The 18,849-nt window shown below is 39.8% G+C and overlaps 1 protein-coding gene across 1 annotated transcript in view; it reads left to right on the forward strand.

The window, feature by feature from the left end:
- The window catches only part of LOC132392363 (cell surface glycoprotein CD200 receptor 1-B-like), a 57,523-nt gene that overhangs the window by 11,532 nt on the left and 27,142 nt on the right, over window positions 1–18,849 (forward strand). Inside the window, exon 2 of the mRNA XM_059966184.1 lies at window positions 15,649–15,875. The gene's annotated coding sequence lies outside the window, so the exon portion shown is untranslated. The remainder of the gene's footprint in view (window positions 1–15,648; window positions 15,876–18,849) is intronic.

The following is an 18,849-nucleotide window of genomic DNA, read 5'->3' on the forward strand; positions in this document are numbered from 1 at the left end:
CCACTGTGGAACACCACTAGTTACAGTCAGCCAATCAAAAAAGGATCTCTTTATTCTCACTCTTTGGCTAACTGACTTTTAATTTCCTTTCTTCTGCTTCCTTCCTTCTTGAAGAGAGAAGTGATATTTGCAATTTTCCAGTCCTCTGGAACCATACCAGAAATTATTATTTTTGAACAATCATTACAAACAACAATCTCTTCATCTGCCAACTTTAGAACCCTGTGGTGTCATCCACCTGGTCCAGGTGACTTACCTACCTTCAGGCATTTCACTTTCCAGAACATCATCACTCTAGTAATAGCAACGGCACTCATTTTTGCCCCTTGACACCCTCGAACTCCCTGCATATTGCTAGAGTCTTTCACTGTGAAGACTGGTGCAGGATACATATTCAATTTGTCTGTCATTTCCTTGTCCCCATTACTATTTCTCCAGTATCATTTTCCAGTGGTCTAATATCTACTCTCACCTCTCTTCCTCTATATATCTGAAAAAAATTGGTATAAATTTTGATATTATTGGCTAGCTTACCTTCATATTTCATCTTCTCATAAGATCATAAGACACAGGAGCAGAATTACCACATTTGGCCCATCAAATCTACTCTGCCATTCAATCATGGTTAATCTCTTTTCCCTTCCTTTGCCCCATAACCTGACCTTCTCCCCGTAGCCTTTGATACTATGTCCAATCAAGAAACTATCAACCTCTACCTTAAATATGTCCAATGAAATGGCCTTCACAGCTGCTTGTAGTATTACATTCCACAAATTCAGCACTCTCTGGCTAAAGAAATTTCTCTGCATCTGTTTTAAATGGACACCCCTCTACCCTGAGGCTTGAGCATCTTGTCCTAGTCTTCCCACCATAGGAAACATCCTTTCCACATCTTACTCTGTCTAGGACTTTCAACATTTGAAAGGCTTCAATGAAATACTCTCTCATTCTTCTAAATTCCAGTGAGTACAGTCCTAGAGCTGTCAAATGTTCCTCATATGATAACCCTTTCATTCCCGAGATCATCCTTGTGAGCTTCCTCTGGACCTTCATTGCCAGGACATCTTCTCTTGGATAAGGAGCCCAGAACTGTTCACAGTACTCAAGGTGAGGCCTCACCAGTGCCTTATAAAGCCTCAGCACCCCATCCCAGCTCTTGCATTCTAGACTTGAAGTGAATGCTAACGTTGCCTTTGCCTTCCTCACCACCGACTCCAACTGAAAGTAATCTTTTAGGATTTTCTGCACGAGGACTCCCAGGTCCCTTTGCATCTCATATTTTTGGGTTTTCTCCCCATTTAGAAAATAGTCTGCACATTTATTTCTACTACCAAAGTGCATGACCCTGCATTTTCCAGGATTGTATTTCAATTGCCACTCTCTTGCCCATTCTGTTAATCTGTCTAAGTCCTTCTGCATCCTACCTGCTTCCGCACCACTACCTGCCCCTGCACCAATCTTCATATCATCTGCAAACTAGGCAACAAAGCAATCTGTTCCATTGTCTAAATCATTGATATACAGCATAAAAAGAACACCGACCCCTGCGTAACACCACTAGTCACTGGCAGCCAACTAGACAAGGATCTTTTTATTCCCACTTGCTATCTCATACCAATCAGCCAAAGCTCTAACCATGCCAGTAACTCTTCTGTAATACCATGGGTTCTTAACTTGTTAAGTAGCCTCATGTGCGGCACCTTGTCAAAGGCCTTCTGAAAGTCCAAATATTGAAATCCACTACATCCCCTTTATCTATCCTACATGTAATCTCCTCAAAGAATTCCAACAGGTTCATCAGGCATGACTTTTCCTTGAGGAAACCATGCTGACTTTGTTCTAAATTGTCCTGTGTCACCAAGTACTTCACAACCTCATCCTTAACAATTGACTCCAACATCTTCCCAATCACTGAGTTCAGGCTAAATGGTCCATAATCTCCTATCTATTGTCTTAGAGTGGAGTGACATTTGCAATTTGCTAGTCCTCTGGCACCATGCCAGAGTCCAATGATTTTTGTAAGATCATTACCAATGCCACCACAATTCCTGCTGCTACCTCTTTCAGAACCTTAGGGCACAGTTCATCTGGTCCAGCTGACTTCTGCACCCTTGGGTCTTTCAGCTTTTTTGAGCACCTTCTCCCTTGTAATAGTAACTGCAATCACTTCTCTTCCCTCACACCCTTCAATGTCTGACACACTGCTAGTGTCTTCCACAGTGAAGACTGATGCAGAATACCCATTTAGTTCATCTGCTGTCTCCTTGTCCTCCGTTATTATTTCTCTGGCCTCATTTTCTAGTAGTCCTATATTCACTCCCATCTCTTACTTTTTAATACTTGAAAAAGCTTTTACTGTCGACTTGGATACTGTTTGCTCACTTGCTTTCATATTTCATCTTTTCCCTCCTCATGATTCTTTTAGTTGCTCTCTGTAGGTTTTTAAAAAGCTTCCCACTCCTCTGCCTTCTCACTATTTCTTTCTTTGTTATATGAGGGGTGATTGATAAGTTCGTGCCCTAGGCTAGAAGGAGTCAATTTTAGAAAACCTAGCACATTTATTTTTCAACATAGTCCCCTCCTACATTTACACACTTAGTCCAACAGTCAAGAAGCATATGGATCTTGGACCTCCAGAAACTGTCCACAGATGGGTGATTGATAGGTTTGTGGCCTAAGGTAGAAGGAAATGAGTTACACAGCTCTTGTTACATGCACATGCAGTTCAACTCTTAGAGTGATTTTGCAGAAGGTTTGAAGTTAATAACTCATCTCTTTCTACCTTAGCCACAAACTTATCAATCACCCCTGCTGAGGACACTTTCTGGAGGTCCAAGATCCATCTGCTCCAAAACCGCTGGACTAAGTGTGTAAATGTAGGGGGGAACTATGTTGAAAAATAAATGTGCTATGTTTTCTAAAACTGACTCCTTCTACCCTAGGCCATGAACTTATCAATCACCCCTCGTATTTCCTCTCTTTTACTTTTACATTAGCTTTGACCTGTCAGCCACGTTTGTCCTATTTTGCCATTTGAGTATTTCTTTATTTTTCTGAATACATTAATCCTGCACCACCTTCATTTTTCCCAGAAGTTCGCACCATTTCTTCTCTGCTGTCATCACTGCTAGCATCTTCCAATTCAGTTTGACCAACTTCTCACTCATGCCACTGTAATATCCTTTACTCCACTGAAATACTGTTCTGTCAGACTTTACTTTTTCCCTATCAAATTTCAAGATGAACTCAATCACATTGTGATCTCTGTCTCCTAAAGGTTCTTTTACCATAAGCTCCCTAATCACCTATGGTTCACTACATAACACCCAAACTGGTATAGCTAATCCCCATACCCTTTTTTTTAATATATGCCCTCTTTTGGTTTATAAAAGCTTCCCAATCCTCTAACCTCCTACTAATTTTTACTGTATTATATGCCCTCTCTTTTGCTTTTAAGATGGATTTGACTTCATTTGTTAGCCAATTACATCATCCTGCTTTTAGAATACTTCCCCTTCTTTTTGATGTATCTCTTCTGTGCCTTCTGAATTGCTCCTGGAAACTCCAGCCATTGCTTCTCTGCTGTCACCTTTGCTGATGTCCCCTGCCAATCAACTTTGGCCTGCATCTCTCTTATGCCTCTATAATTCCCTTCACTCCACTATAATACTGATACATCTGATTTTTACCATCACCCTCTCAAATTGCTGGATGAATTCTATCATATTATGATCACCACTTCCCAAGAGCTCCTTCACCTTATTCATCCTAGTCATACCTGTTCATTACACAAGATCCAACAAGCCTGTAAGTTACTCTCATCAGTGTCTTCTTACCATTGCAGTTTCATAACATTACCCACAAGGATTCTATATCTTCTGATTCTATGTCACCTCTTTCTAAAGATTTCAATTCATTTTTTACCGGCAGAGCCACTTCTCCTCCTCTCCCTACATGTTTGTCCCTTCAAAAGATTGCGTATCCTTGGATATTAAGCTCCCAACTCTAATAGTCTTTCAACCATGACTCCGTGATACCCCACAATGTCATACCCACCAACCTCTAACTGTGCGACCAGATCAACTACCTTATTTTGTATGCTGTGTGCCTTCAAATCTAACACCTTTAGTCCTGTATTTCATCCTAGTCAATTTTGTCTCTGTTACAATGCACCCTATCCCAAAAACTGGAATTTTACACTATCATTTGCTTGTCCTTCCTGACAGTATAGGCTTCCACAAATAAAAACTGTGTGAGGCATTTTATCTTGAAGAAAAACCGTAACAAGTCAATTATTGAAATCCAAAAATCTGAATACAAAACCCAGTAAAAGTACTTCACATAATAACATCATCATGTCAGGCCAATCTCTTAAAGTGAGCTCCAACTCAATTTAGGATCTTGAGAATTATGTATGTTTCCACCAATTACGTTGCCCTACATAGGCCCTCCCATAAAACCGGCATTGTGAGTCTGTCCGGAGTTTGGGTGAGGAATAGCAAGGTGCGTCTGGGTTATCCAGAGTTGTGTAGATACATTTATGGTCATGTCATGATAACAAGGGCATGGTAATGGAATCCATCAAAACTTGGTGGCTGGCTTAAGGCGATCTACCGAAAGACACTCAGGTTTACTCATCTCATCTATGATAAGATTCGATTATCTCCATTCCAACAAGTGGAATGGGCCATCATAAGGGGACCTGTGGGGATGCTGGTGTGCATCATGGTGGACAAAAACAAATGAGGTGGTATGTAGGTCAACAGGAACCCAAGAGTGCAGTACACCATGATGGATGGTGGGAATAAGTGCAAAGGAGTTGAATTTACCGGGGAGGGTGGAATGCTGTAGGCCAACCAGGCAGTCATGGCACCAGGAATAAAATCACCCCCTGGTGTTCTTAATGGCTGTCCGTATACTCACTCAGCCGCGGACAACTCCAGGTCCTCTTTTGGAGCAGTTTTGAGCACCGTCAGGACCCATGGGAGACAATCATGCCAACACTCAATGGTCAGGGAAGCTCTCAGAGCAGTCTTCAAGGAGCAGTGAAACCACTCGTATAGGTCATTGGACTGCAGGTGATATGTCATGGTGTAATGCAGCCTAATACTGAGGTCCTGGGCCATCGCTGCCCAGAGAACTGACATGAATTGGGGACCGTAGTTAGAGGGAATATCAGATAGGGTGCCAAACTGAGTAACCCAGTTGCTGATGAATTCCTAAGACACATCGGCAGCCATCGACGATGCTAAGAAAATGACCCATGGCCACCTAGTGGTACGATCCACCATGGAGGTGGGTGTACACTGTGGGAGGGGGAATAGAACCAACAAGGTCCACATGACATGGTCGAACCATCACTCAGAGACCTCAAAAGGTGCCAATGGCACCTGGATACGACTGGTGGATTTTTCACTCATCTGCCCTCATCCCAACCTCCCGCAACACCACCAGGGACAGGGCTCACTGAGCACAGAAAAGCGGAATCTCCCAGTGGCAACCCACTTTTATTCCACTTCTCATTCCCATTTCAACATGCCAGTCCATGGCCTCCTCTACTACCATGATGAGGCCACACTCAGGTTGGAGGAGCAACACCTTGTATTCCATCAGGGTAGCCTCCAACCTGATGGCATGAACATCGATTTCTCAAACTTCCATTAATGGTTCTTCCCGCTTCTACTTCACCACTCCACATTCCCATTTTCCTCCCTCACCTTACCTCCCCTTCATCTCCTTCTGATGCTTCCCTCCCTTCCCTTCTTCCATGGTGTTTTGTCCTCTACTATCAGACTCCCCCTTCTCCAGCTCTTTGTCTCTTTCACCAATCGACTTCCCTGCTCTTTACTCCCCCCTCGCATTTCACCCACCACCTGCTACTTGTATTTCTTCCCCACCTTCTTTCCCTGACTTCTCATCTTTTTTTCTCTGGTCCTGCTGAAGGGTCTTGGTCAAAACGCCAGCTGTTTACTCTTTTCCCCAGATGCTGCCTGCCCTGCTGAGCACCTCCAGCATTTTGTGTGTGTGTGTTGCTTGACATTATCCCCTTTTGTTTAAGAGCCTGATGGTTGAACACCTGTTCTTGAACCTGGTGGTGCAAATCCTGAGGCCCTTCTCCCTTCTACCTGACAGCAGCAGTGAGTAGAGAGCATGATTGGGTGGTGGGGATCACTAATGATGGGTGCTGCTTTTCTGCAACAGTGTTTCATGTAGATGTTCTCAATGGTTGGGAGGGCCTTACCCGTGATTGATGTAGAGGGCCGAATCCATTACTTGTAGGATTTTCCATTCAAGGGAATAGGTGTTTCCATACCATGCTGTGATGTAGCCAGTCAATATCCTCTCCACTACACATCTATAGAAGTTTATCAGAGTTTTGGATGTCTTGCAGAGTCTTTGCAAACTCTTCAGGAAGTAGAAGAGCTGCTGTGCTTTCTTTGCAATTGCACTTGTGTTCTGGCCTAGGACAGGCCCTCAGAAATCATAACACAAAAGAATTTAAAGTTGCTAACCTTCTCCAACTGTGACCCTCCAATGAGGATTGGCTCATGGGCCTCAAATTTCTTTCTTCTGAAGTCTACAATCAGCTTCTTGGACTTGAGTGAGAGGCTGTTGTTATGACACCACTCAGACAAATTTTCAGTCTCCCTCCCATGTGCTGATTTATTACTACATTTGGTTAGGCCCATGAAAGTGGTGTCATCAGAAACTTGAATACTGTATTGGAGCTGTGCTTAGCCACACAGTCCTAAGTGTAAAGTAAGTAGGGCAAGGGACTAAGCAAGTAACCTTGTGGTGCATCTGTGCTGATGAAGATCATAAAGGAGACGTTGCTGCCAATCCAAACTGACTGGGGCTGCAATTGAGGAAATCCAGGAGCCAATTACTCAAGGAGGTATTGAGGCTGAGGTCTTATTGATTAGTTTTAAGGGAATGATGGTTTTGAGTGCAGTGCTGTAATCAAAAAAGAGCATCCTGATATTGTATGTGCATCTTGTCCACATTTTCCAGGATTGAGTGAAGAGACAATGAGATAGTATCTGCAATGGACCTGTTGCACTGGTAGGCAAATCGGAACAGACCCAAGTGGCCTCCCAGGCAGGAGTTGATATGTTTCATTACCATTCAAGGAAGGCATTGGAAAACGCAAACCTAGAGGGTAAAATAGTGTTAATTTAAAATGCCACACCAAAGTTTGCAAAGAAGGCCCAGTTCATTATACCATCTGTGATAAAGTAGCCAGTAAGCTAGATTTCATGGAGGTTGAAGGAATTCTTTTCAAGGTTGAGTAGAGCACATGGGCAACACCAGTGGTCCCAGTAGCCAAGAAGAATGGGTCTATCAAAATCTCTGGTGATTTAAAGGTTACCATCTGTCTTCTGGCCAGGAGAGAGGAAATCTTTGCAAACCTTTCTGGAGCAAAACACTTCAGTAAACAGCCCTTAGCTAAGGCCTACATGCAAATGGTGATGGCAGAAGAATCAAAAATGTTTCTCACCATAAACACTCACAAAGAGCTTTATTGCTAAAATTGACTTATTTTTGTAGTATCATCTGCACCTGTACTCATGTAGAAAGCATGGTTCAAGCACTCAGTGGTATCTGGAAGACATAATTGTTACTGGTAAGGATGATCAGGATCATCTCCAGAACTTCAAGATAATGCTAAAAAGATTGGGAAATGATCTGCTCAGAAAAAGACATGATAAGAGTGAATTCTTGAAACCAAGCATCACTTAGGGTTCACAAGTGTGCTGAGAAAATTCAAGCAAAGTCAAAAGATGCGTCATCCTTTTTAGGATTTGTCAATTACTATAACGGGTTCATGCCAGAGCTGTCTATTCTGCTCCACCACTTGAACTCATTAGAGCAGCATGGAAAGAAATGGCAATGGACAAAGCAGTGTGAGATGGCTTTTTTAAAAAAAGTAAAGGAAATGGTGACATCGGACACTGTACTGACACATTATGATCCATAGTGTTCAATGAAGCTTGTCTGTGATGCCTCACCTTATGGTATAGGTACAGTCATGGCACATGTTATGAGAGATGTAAGTGAATGCCCCTTAGCCTTTGCATCATTTTCCCTTACTGCGGCAGAGAAAAATCGTGCACAGATTAATAGAGAAGCCTTGAGTTTGGTTTGTGGTGTAAAATGTTTCAACTAGTACTTGTATGTGAGAGAGTTTACCACATTCCTGATTATCAGTGCTTGGTGTTCCACAAACAGCAATAGCACAAGTGCAGAGATGGGCTCTGTGTCTTGGAGGAATACATCTACAAAATTGAATTCAAGAGGATGACTAATCATAGAATTGCTGATGGATTGTCCTGTTTGCCCTTAACAAAGGAAATAGCAGAAAATTTACAAAAAAAAACACTCCTCTTGATGTATTCTCTCCAAAGCAAATCAAAAGTCTCCCTATTACGGCAGAGATGATCTAAATGGAAACTAGAAAAGACCTTGCGCTGTGTCACCCAAAGTGGCTGGAATTTGCAGCTGAAGTTCCACTTCCATCACTTTTACCAGCACCAAGATGAACTTGCCCTTGACAGAGGCTGCCTTATTTGGGGATTGAGAGTTGTTTTATCATCCTACTTGAGAGCTACATGCAGGTCATCTAGGAATGGTTAAAGTGAAAGCATTGGCTCAAAGCTTTTTTTCTGGTGGCCTGAGATATATCAGCAGATCCAGCATCTTGCTATGCACTATACAGGATGCCAATATGTCAGAATATGCCAAAAGCAGCACCCTTCTATCCGTCGAAATGGTCTATATTGCCCTAGCAGAGGAGTTACATGGAGTTTGCTGGACTGTTCATGGGCACAAATTTCTTAGTAGTAGTGGATGCAGCTACTTCCACTATTCTGGCCAGAAGTGTTCTCAAAAAACTCCACTACGGCCTTGCACACGGTTGATGTACTCAGAAGTCTGTTCTCATGGACTGGTGTTCCAGTCAATGACATTGGACAACAGTTTGTGCGGGAACAGTTTCAGTCATTCCTGAAAATGAATGGACTAAGATATATTACACCTGCACCTTACCGCCCAGCTGCAAGTGGCTTGGCAGAAAGGTTTGTCCAGAGTCCGAAGAATGCACGACACTAACGCTGAGTCAGAAGCTCGCCAATTTCATTCCTTGCATATTGCTCTACAACACACTTCTCAACCAAAAGCTCACCAGCATTCCTGGGCCGTCTCTTGCATCCATGTTTGGAATTCCTCTAACCCAATCTCAGAAGGGAGAAACAGCTGAGACAAATTGAAGGCTCCTCAAACAATGAGGTTCAATTTTTCACTCCTGTACAAGCAGTCCTCATGAGGGACCAGAGGGATGATCGAAAGTGGGTACTCTGAAAGATTTAGGACAGAACTGGACCACTCTCCTACACAGTGGAGATTGCATCTGATATCATTTGGAGACGACACATCAATCAGTTGAAGAGAGTAGTGTCAATTGTTAGAGAAGAAAACTGGCTATTGCCATCATAATCGCTGTGGTCTGATATACCTCACCCAACCACCATGGAGGAGGCCCCAGATCCTGAGATTGTCTCAGCTACCAAGCAGGAAGATGTTATCCCAAAACAGTAAGAAATCCTCCACAGCAATTAAATCTTTAGGCCTGAATGGGACAATTAAAATTTTACTATGCTGTGGATGGCTGTATATATAAATTGTATTGTTAATATACTGTGTATATAGTTGCGATGCACTGTCTATTAGAGTTGGAGTTTGTAGCTAAGCAGGCAGCAGTGTTGTATTTAATATTTGAGTGATCATATATATGTTGACAGACCAAGAAATAAAAACAAGAAATGCTGAACAAGCTAACATTTGCAGGAGAAGACAAATAGAAGTACTAAACAAGTTAAACCTGTCTTGGTTCTAACCTCAAATCATATTTGCCCAGATATTTCTATACCGAACACCTTAAGGTAGCACTCTAGAGATGATTAGAAGTTTTTTTTTTAACAGCAGCAGATATCCTTGGATTGACTTACACTGAAGGTGTGCAGTGGGCAGACCAATACGCAGGACAGGTTTACCTGAAATGGCATATTAAATTAGGTGATCCTGCTTTCTCTATAAAATTCAAATTTTCTTAATAACCACCATGAAGGAGAACATGAGCAAACAGGATGTAAATGCTACCACAATCTGATCTTGTTAGCGTTGTGTTTTATCAAACTTATGATATTTGATCTTATCATAATACAAGCTACTATTATCTGAACACTTTGCAACTACAGCAATACATCTAGTAGAGCAAAGGGAATTTAAAAGCAGCACTTTAAGACTGGTGTTGTAAATTTTAAAAAATACATATTTGAGAAGATTTGTGTATAAAAAAACCCCCTGAAATTCCAGTACTTATGGCAGAAAAAGTACACAGTTTCTAATCAAACCAAGTTTAATTATCATTCAAACCATACATGGATACAGATTAATGAGACAGTGCTCCTCTGAGGCAAGGTGCATAACAAATTTTCAAAATAGTGAGAGAAGGAAAAAAAAGCACATCATTATGCGTGTATAGTCCAAGTCCCTGAGTGACATGGAAATTGATGGCACAACTCCCAACAACCCAAGCCTGTCATTCCACTGATTGAACACTGGAGGGCAACACTGAAGGGAGAGCTAGCTCCCAAGTGAGCACGGATGCCTCAATACACTGCCTCCTGCATCTTCTCACCTGGACTACAGAAACAGGCAAGCCCACAGCTTGAGGCCTAGTCTTCATCACAAACAAGGCCATGCTGTTGCCTCATTGCCTATCTTTACACCAAACAAGGGAAACAGGACTGCAGCATATTGGCAATGTCCACCAGGGTCTTGTGATCATGAGAGGCACATCCAAGATATTTTTTTGAATGTACAATATTAGGATTAAGAAAAGTTAAATTCACCTTTCTAAAGTGAATCAAATAAGTGGATCAATGGTTTTCAGGTATATATTAGAGCTTTGGTTTGGCAACAAATTTAATTATTTACATATGCAAGATGTTCAATTCCTATTGCAGTTTTGCAACCATATGATTCTAAGCACCTTAAATAATTTATTCAAAAAATAATCAATCCCTGAATTTTGGAAATAATCTAGTTTTAGAACCTATTCTTCTCTCAAATGATCGAATAGATTTGATTTGAACAGATATCTATTCAAATATCTGGGTGGCCTGGACAATCTAACTGAAAATCTGTCATATTCTGGAGAATTGAGATTTTACACTATTTTAAATATCTTACTGTACCATGTTTTTTACTTAATATTTGGAACCCAGCTATGCACTTTGTTTTATTTCCCTACAGTCCTTTCATATTTTAATCAACTTTAATCAACTATCAACAGGTTTTTTTGCTAAACAGTTACCTCTTATTGATTTCCCAATAAAAGGTATCAAAATACTTCTTAAAATTAAAATTAAATTAAATATATAACCCTGCAATTGCCAATGCTTATAATTATTTAGGAAATAGAAACGACTTCTTCCAAGTTAAATGCCTATCAATTTGGCCTAAAAACTAGCTTCACCTATGAATTTGCTAATTATATCAATTTTAGCACATTTAATCCAATAAGAATATGATCATCAGGAAATGGTTCAAACGCAGAACATTGGGTTTCTGATTTTGAGTAGCTTCTGTACAGGTACCTACCCACAGAAGTACATGTTTCTAAGAAACTCAATGAATTCCACTAACACACTGAGTAATATCCTGACGAAGGGTCTTGGCCCGAAACGTCGACAGCGCTTCTCCCTATAGATGCTGCCTAGCCTGCTGTGTTCCACCAGCATTTTGTGTGTGTTGTTGAGTAATATTTTATAGTTTTTGTTTGCAATCTAATTAATAACTATCATCAAATGCTATAGACCTTCAATGGAGTAATGTGTACAATTCAGTCACACCTGCAAGTGAGTTTGTCTGGGTTGAGCCTGTACTAAACTCCCCGTTAGCTTGCTAATTCCTGACCAATGATTGTTTTTGTTCAGAGTGAAGTGTGATTTAATCTTTCTTTTATGAATGAGATCCCACGAATATTCTTCCAGTCATACTTTATACTATTTGCTTAATCACTCTGGTGCAAGAAAAGCTTCATTTAGTTCAGGTGTTCCTTCTGCTGCTCTGCAAAGCTGAAAGGCATAAAGGTGGAAGGCCTTTATCCTCCAGTGTATATTAAAATAGGTAATTTCTGACTATAGTGATAATTACTTCTTGAGGTATCAATTTTGACAAAATACATTTCATTGTACTTATGGCTTGAAGTTAGTGTAGAAACATTAATAAGACAATACATCTGTGTTAAAAGACTGTAGAGTATACTCAAAGATCATGTGCATCTGTCCTAATCTTCTTCAACCTTCTTTCACTTCCTCATTTCACAAGATGTATAACAGAAGCCCTGTTTAACCCCACATCAACAAAAAATGTAATGAAATACCATTAAGGTTATTTTTAAAAACATCAAATTTACCACAAGAATTTCAGATGTTATTTGCACTAGATAATGAGAAATTAGGGCAAGTAATTAATTAATGTCATGCAGCAAGATTTTCACCTTGCCTTCAACCCCTGTGAAATAGTGTGCTTGTTCTTAACAAAATGACACACATTGTGCGCAGGGCAAATGTTCTCCCATGAGAAAATGAAAATCAATTCCCCAATTAATGACAGTAAACCAATTAGTTAATAATTAAGGCTGGAAATGGTTAGCGTCAATTCACACATACAAATCAGAGGGATCTGCTATTTAATTAGATTTTAACTATTAATCAAACTAGTTATGAACTGGTATAAACAATTTATAACTCAGATTCTCCTCTCACTTAAGAAAGAATGGTTGACTCCACTCACCTGAAGTACAATCACATAAAGCTCAAGTTTGCCTGTGGAAATTTTCCTGATCCCATTTTTAGTTGGGTATGGTATCCACCATAGTGAATCTGTGAAGCCTAAATAGAGCTGCATGGAGGGTCTACAACCAATCAGATTGAAGAATGGTCATAGAGGGACAGAAACTACTAAAGAGGAACACAAAAGCAAAAAACATGCAGTCTATTTAGATTATTAACTGGGATTTTGCAATATGAATGATACAGATAGTATGAGTATGTTTTCAATACTTTAATTGTGGAAATGGTTTTGAATTTGTATGGTTTAACGCAGGAATCCTAAAGATATCGGTAATTCAGTGTGCTTTCAGTGGCAAAATTGTTTACAATTTTTTTGCAATTTAATTAAGAGATGTTACTGAATTTAAGCTATTTATTAACTATTCTCAGTGAAAAGTACTTCGAAAATATTCATTTTTCTCATGAGGTTTAACTCAGATTTTAGCAAATACTCTGACACTAAGGGATAATTTCATAAATATTTATTGTGACTTTCTTAGATCATTACTTTTAAAGAAGTTTCTACATTTTAAAATTTAAAGAAGCAAGTTTTGAAAAGTTACCAATGGACTAATTGCATATCTGTTCATCTGTTTATTGTACAATCACATAAAACATAGGAGCAGAATTAAGCTATTCAGCCCATCGAGTCTGCTCTGCCATTCCATCATGGCTGATCCCGGATCCCACTCAACCACATAGTCCTGTCTTTTCTCAATATCCTTTGAAACCCTGACCAATCAGGAAAATAACAACTTCCACTTCAAATATACCCACAGACTTCACCTCCACTGCAGTCTGTGGCAGAGCATTCCACAGATTCACTACTCTCTGGCTAAAAGAAAATTCTTCCTTACCTCTGTTCTAAAAGGTCACACCCCTCAGATTTGAGGCTATACCCTGTAGTTCTGGATACCTACATCATAAGAAACATCCTCGCCATATCCACCTTATCTAGTCCTTTCAGCATTCAGTAAGTATGTTACCATAAGTAACCATGGTGGATTAAAGGTTGTTACTGCTTTCCTGTTTTTAAGGGAAGCATAAGACCATAGATGCTGAATCTTGTATCAAAGAAAATGAGCTGCTGGAATAACTGACTGGGCCCGGCAGCATCTGTGGAGGCAAAGGGATAATCAACATTTCAGCTTGAGATCCTGTTGCAGCGTCACTTCTTGGGGCATCAATTACCTCTTCTCCCCCCAGATGTTGCACGATGCCCTGTGTTTCTCCGGCTGTTTGCTATTTATTGCTCCTGTTTTAAGATGTCCATTTCACCACTACCTCAGTCTATTACAGAAATTTTGCTCATGTTTTTATCAATTCTAATGTTGGTTATTTTAATGCACTGTTAGCTAGCTTCTCTTGCTCTTCTAGAATTAAACTCGAAATTATCTAAGACTTGTTTCCTAAATCTTCCACACACCAACAGTCACTTACAGATGGGATATTGAAATTAACATGATATTTAACTTTAAGCAATGTTGAGAAAGTGAGGAAGCCTTCATCTTAAAGATTTGAATAAAGGCAGTGTTGTTCCAATACCTTAGTCAGAAAGCACTGTTAAATCAGTTTGGGTGGACCTAAGGAGCAGCAAGGAGAGATTAGTGCAATTTTGATATACTGTAGACTCTATGTATTAATGGTAATATAGGATAAAATATGAAGTAGGAATTTAAAGGGGTATATCAGTGGTTATAATCTGCAAATCAGCTCTTTTATTTAAGAGGTGATCTCATTGAAATATACCATATTTTTAAGGGACTTGGCAGTGATGTTGAGTTGATGAGGGGCTGCCCATTCGAGAAAGTGATGAGAAAAAAATTTGTCCACTCAGAGGATAGCATATCGTTGGAATCCTTTGCATGGGCGGGTGTGGCTCAGATGTTGAGCATAGTCAAGACAGAGATTAATTTATTTTTCCCATGAATTAAATTGGAGAGCAAGGAGTTAATGGCAGAAAACGATGCTGAGCGAAATGGCGAAGCAGGCATGGGAGGCTGAATGCTCTAACCACTGCTCCCATTTCTGAAGGGCAAGAATTGGATTGTTTCAGAATGTGAGTGTCATCTTTGCTTTTGCTGAAGATGAATTTGTGAGCAAAGACAACAATATTTTGTTTAATGACCCAAGTATGCTTTCTCATTTTGATCTTTATTGAAGATGTTAATATTCTCAGGAAAAGCAGGTATTAACATGTACAGGCTGTCAACCACACATTGACAAAAATTAGCACATTAACTCAAGTGTTGACAATTATCTAGAAATATCCTTGTGATGATAAAAGGACAAGTTATATAAATAAATGTAGTTAATCTTAAACATGCCTTACCAATCTGCATCCTTTCCTGGCTGGATACAAATATCTCTACTTTAGTAATAAAAAAATTAAGGTGAATCAAACATCAGTAAAAACTCCTCAGTTCTTTCTCACAATTACCAGTGAACTATGTCTCTGTAGCAGAGATAATATTCTTCCAGACCCTTTAATGTGGTTTCCAGCATTCATAGAGAAAGAAACTCTAAACTGTATATATTGCTGAATTAGCATTGCAAATAAAAATAAAAGACTATGAAGGCAGATTTTTGATTTGAAGATAACAGTTCAAAGCAATATTTGTAATTGTATTATTCAATAGGAAGCATAAAACAAAACATATTTTCATTTTTTCTTAATAAAATATATTCTCCAAAGATGTAAAAATCACAATTGTTCAGAACTTGGCTGCCTATAACATACATCTTTTTCTAGATCAGCAGATGTTGACTTGCTGTCAGAAGTTGTCTCAGTTCCCATGATCAGACCCCTGACATTCAGCTGACATCATTGCCATCATGTGGGTTGGCTGAAACAAGCCCTGCCAATAATTGAGTTATAAAACTTTTGACAGCTGGCTGAGGCACTTTCTGAAGCTTTACCAAGTGTTCCAACCTGTGAAGGACTCCAAACATTTCTGCAGACCACTGATCTTAATAACGGTAAAAAAAGACTCTCATATATCAGACTAAAACATCCTAGAAAATCAAAAATTATTATGTATAAATTATATATATTAACTATGTATGTATGTATATTTGTATATATGTATATATCTATAATATATTAATATACACACACAAACAACTATAGTAATTTAATTAAACTCACTTATCTTAGACTTACTGAAGGCTCCAGAAGCCTTTCCTTTCCTTTCCTTTGAAATAAATGGACTTACTGCTCCTGCACAATTCTATCCAGGTTAGAGTTCAATGCGGAATTCCTCAGGGAACTTACATCAAATTAATGCTTAGCCATTGGGTGCCATGAAGAATTTTACTGAAGATGATTAAATAACTGCAATCATTGCATGAGTTCTTAAATTGCAGTGCAAAGTTCACAAGATGCATAATTTGCCTCAGTTGTGTGGTTTTCACTACATACAGAAAATTAAGAACAATTCAGGTTTGAATACAGGAGCAGGTCAGGCCTTCTGTTGTGATAGACTGGAGTTAAGAGAATTCTGCATAAATTCACAAGACCGTAAGATACAGGAGCAGAATTGGGCTATTTAGCCCATCAAGTCTGTTCTGCATTTCACCATGGCTGATCCAATTTTCCTCTCAACCCCAATCTCCTGCCTTCTCCCCATGTCCCTTCATGCCCTGACCAAGCAAGAATCTGTCAAGTTCTGCCTTAAATATACATACAGACTTGACCTCTTGCAGCTGCATGTGGCAACAAATTCCACAGATGATCTCCCTTTGGCAAAATAAATTCCTCCCCATCTCCATTCTAAAAAGATGCCCCTCGATTCTGAGGCTGTGTCCTCTGGTCTTAGAGTCTCACACCATAGAAAACATCAACTCCACACCCACTCCATCAAGGCCCTTCACCGTTCAATAGGTTCAGTGAGGTCACCTCTCATTTTTCTGAATTCTGGTGTATACAGACCCAGAGCTGTCTAACGCTCTTCATATGACAAACTAGTCAATCCTGGAATCATTTTTGTGAGTCTCCTTTGAACTGTCTCCAGTTTCAGCACATCCATTCTGAAATAAGGGACTCAGAACTGCTCACAATACTCCAGATGAGGCCTCACCAATGCTTTTCAAGTCTCAACATTACATCCTTGCTTTTATATTCTAGTCCTCTTGATATGAATGCTAATATTGCATTTTCCTTCCTCACCACAGACTCAACCTGCAAATTAATCTTCAGGGAATCCTGCAGAGGGACTCCCAAGTCCAAATGGACCTCAATTTTTCATATTTTCTCTCCATTTAGAAAACAGTCAACCCTTTCATTTCTTCTACCAAAGTTGATGACATTGTATTCCTGACATTGTATTCCATCTGCAACTTCTTTGTCCATACTCCTAATCTGTCTATGTCCTTCTGTAGCTTCTCTTCTTCCTCAAAACTACCTGCTCCTCCACCTATCTTCATATCGTCTGCAAACTTTGCATATAACTTAACATATAACAATGTCAAACATTGACATATAAATTTAAAAAATTGGTTCTAACACAGGCTCATGTAGAACACCACTAGTCACTGGCAGCCAGCCAGAAAAGGCTCCCTTGATTCCCACTCTGTGCCTCATGCCAATTAGCCACTACTTTATCCATGCTAGAGTCTTTCCTGTAATACCATGGGCTCATAGCTTATTAAGCAGCCTCATGTGTAGCACCTTGTCAAAGGCCTTCTGAAAATCCAAGTACACAACACCACTGCTTCAACTTTGTCTATCCTGCTTGTTATTTCATCAAAGAATTAAAGCAGATATGTTAGACAAGATTTTCCCTTAAGGAAACCATGCCTATTATGGCCTATTTTACGGCCAAGTACTCTGAGTCCTCATCCTTAATAATCAACACTAACTTCTTCACAACCATTGTGATCAGACTAACTGGCCTATAGTTTCCTCTCCTCTACCATTCTCCATTCTTGAAGAGTGGAGTGACATTTGCAATTTTCCAGTCTTCTGGAACTATTCCAGAATCTAGTGATTCTCGAAAGGCCATTACTGATGCCTCCACTTTCAATGACCTCTTTCAGAACCCTAGGGTGTACTCCATTTGGATAAGGTGACATCTCTCTTCAGAACTTTCAGTTTCCCAAGAACCTTCTCTATAGTTATGGTAACTTCACACACTTCATAACCCCTGACACCTGGAACTTCCAACATACTGCTAGTGTCTTCCACAGTGAAGACTAATGCAAACTACTTATCTAGTTCTCCAGCCATTTCATTGTCTTCCATTGCTATCTCTCCAGCATCATTTTCCAGCAGTCTGATATCCACTCTCATCCCTCTTTTACACTTTATATATCTGAAAAAAATTCACTCCACTACAATTCTGATACACCTGACTTTAGTTTCTCCTTCTAAAAATTCACAGTGAATTGAATCATATTATGATCACTATCCCTTAATTGTTCCTTTAACTTAAGCTCTGTAATCATTCTGGTTCATTGCACAACACCCATCCAGGATAGCTGATCCTCTGGTGGGTTTACCACCAGCTGCTCTAAAAAGCCGTCTCATAGACACTCCAGAAAAATCCCCTCCTGGAATTCAGCACCAACCTGTTTTTTTTTCCAATTCTACCGGCATATTAAAATCCTCCATAACTATTGTAACATTGCCCTTTTGTCATGCATTTAATATCTTCCACTGTAATTTGTAAACCACATCTTTATTACTGTTTTGGGGGTCTGTATACAACTCCCATCAAAGTCTTTTTATCCTTGCAGTTTCTTGGCTTTATCTACAATGATCCAAAACTTCCGACCCTATGTCACCTCTTTCTAATAATTTGTTTGCAATTTTATGAACAGAGCAGTTCTACACTCTCTCTGCCTTCCTGTCTGTCCTTTCAATAGACAATAGACAATAGGTGCAGAAGTAGACCATTCGGCCCCTCGAGTCTGCACCGCCATTCTGAGATCATGGCTGATCATTCACTATCAA

Source organism: Hypanus sabinus, chromosome 4, assembly GCF_030144855.1.
Source record: "Hypanus sabinus isolate sHypSab1 chromosome 4, sHypSab1.hap1, whole genome shotgun sequence".
Taxonomy (NCBI): Eukaryota; Metazoa; Chordata; class Chondrichthyes; order Myliobatiformes; family Dasyatidae; genus Hypanus; species Hypanus sabinus.